Below are 2538 nucleotides of genomic sequence, written 5' to 3'. Positions count from 1 at the left end.
ATGTTTCCACATGCCTGATCAATGGCCGAGCCGGCGCGCAAACAGGCCCGAGACGGCGCACAAAGAGAGGCCTCCGCCGCCCCCGCCTGCCATTGAGCCCGGGCCTTTGTGGCTGGGACAACGGGGGCGCCCGAGGCGCCTCGCAGGGACTTGGCCCATTCTCCTTAGGGGGTGCAGGTCCCGGAAAACCCCCTCCCACTAGCCTGCCCCCCTGTTCCCTCTCTTGGGGGCGGCAGGTCTCGGGTCTGGGGGTGCCCAGATCCCTTCCGGGGAACAGGGTGGGATAGGACCAGGCCAGGGAGACCCTGATTCCAGAGAGGTGTGGAGTCTGCCCCTGGGGCCAGCCCCCCAGGTCCGGCCTCCCAGGAGCCCCCCGCCCCCAGGCTGCCCTGCAGGCCTTTTCTGTCCCCCTGGTTACAGGCAGGCCTCGCACAGTCTTTATGTTTTTATTGAGCAAATATTTATGGAGCATTTGCCTCAGCTGTTCCACTCTCTCCTGCCCCATGGCCATTAGACTGGCCAACTGCTCCTCAAGTACCAGCTCTGGGAAAGGGCCCCAGCGCCGTCTCCCACCGCAGGCTGGGAAGGAAGTCCCCTCGGTGTGTGTCCCCAGCTCCCTACTCCTCAGTCTTGACAGAAACAGCTAACAATTACTGAGCACTTGCTATGCACTGTCCACGCTGTGCTAAGCATGGGGCAGCCTGGTCTTTCATTCCCACCACAGCTGTTACGGTTTCCATTTTCCAGCTGGAAACTGAAGCTTCGTAGGTTAAGGTGCTCACCCAAGATCATGCCCCTAACAAGTGGCTGCGTGGGGATGTAAGTACCGGGACCCTCGCCACCTCAAGTTCCAGGCTCTTTGCAGGACTCAGCGCTGTGTCCCTGCAGCTGCGCACCGATGTCTCACTTAGCCATGTGCCGCGCTGTGTTATTGTGTCTATTTGCCCATTTTCCTCTGTTTTTTCCTACTAGACCGATTGCTCTGCGACTCAGCACCCAGCACAAAGGGGCCCCAGGTGTTTGTCTGCTCTGAACGACTGGCTTGAGAACATTTTGCTCGGCGCTGGGGTTGGGAAGTGGGGGGAGGACCTGAAGATGAATCTGGTACCCTTTCTGCCCACTAACGTGCTAATCAGACACTCGAATAATATAAGGGTCGCAGGGCTCTGGAGTCTGGCTCGCAGGTTCCCCACCTCTTTTTTTTTTTTTTTTAAGTCATTTTCTTTTATTCCCCACCTCTTTTTAAAAATCGACTTCACTGAGATATAATTTCCATGCAATAAAATGCACCCATTTGAAGTGTTCAGTTCAATGAGCATTGACAAATGAACACACCCATGTAACTAGCATCACTGTCAGATATAAAACATTCCATCTCCCCAAAAAGTTCCTCCTCGCCCCTTTGCAGTCAATGCCGGCCCTCCCTCTCGGTTCCCAGGCAACCACCCATCTGCTTTCTGTCACTATAGGTTAGTTTGCATTTTTCTAGAGTTTCATATAAATGAAATCATACAATGTGCACTTTTTTGAGTCTGGCTTTTTCTGCTCAACATTCAAGTTTGGAGATTCATTCATGCTGCTGACCGATCCCTTTGTCTCAAATCCCTTCTCTACTCCTGACTTTGACCTTCACCCTCTTTATCTATAAAATGGGGGTGAGGGCTATGAGGTTTGGTGGAGAGAATGTGTACAGAGGACACAGGACCTGCATACAACAGGCACACAATACATGTTCTGCATTAGTACAGCTTTTCAGGTAGACTGCAAGCGCCATGATGTGCACACAGTAGGCACTCAATGAGTGCTCTTGATTAGCATGACCTCGCTCCTGGACTGTAAGCCCCATGGGGACAGAGACCTTATTCGTTTTGCTCACCACACTCGGCTAATGGCAGTGGCTACCATTTATTATAGGCGGTGAACCCGGAGGCTCAGAGAGGTACAGCAACTTGCCCAAGATCACACAGTTAGTGAGAGGCAGAGTTGGGATTGAACCCCCGCAGCCTAGTCCTTATTTTTTTAAAATGACTATTATGACAAAATATGTGGGTCGCTGCTCTTAACCACTGTACTGAACTCCCTCACGCGTCATTTTCTCCTTTCCCGCACTCTCCCTGGACCTTCTCTTGTCACCCTCATCCTTCACTGAGCTCCCCATGGAGGCAGCTTAATGTAAAAAATAATTATGCTACTGCTAATGTGTATTTAAAAGAATTATTTTAAACATATTTTTTAAAATATATTTTATTGATATTTTACAGAGGGGAAGGGAGCGGGATAGAGAGTTAGACACATTGATGAGAGAGAAACATCGATAAGCTGCCTCCTGCACACCCCAAACTGGGGATGTGTCCGCAACCAAGGTACATGCCCTTGACCGGAATCGAACCTGGGACCTTTCAGTCCGCAGGCCGACGCTCTATCCACTGAGCCAAACCAGGTAGGGTTAAAAATATTTTTATTGATTTCAGAGAGGAAGGGAGAGGGAGAGAGAGATAGAGACATCAATGATGAGAGAGAATCATTGGTTGGCCGCCT

Source organism: Myotis brandtii, unplaced genomic scaffold (genome assembly GCF_000412655.1).
Source record: "Myotis brandtii unplaced genomic scaffold, ASM41265v1 scaffold181, whole genome shotgun sequence".
NCBI lineage: Eukaryota > Metazoa > Chordata > Mammalia > Chiroptera > Vespertilionidae > Myotis > Myotis brandtii.
This window is presented reverse-complemented; position numbering follows the sequence as displayed.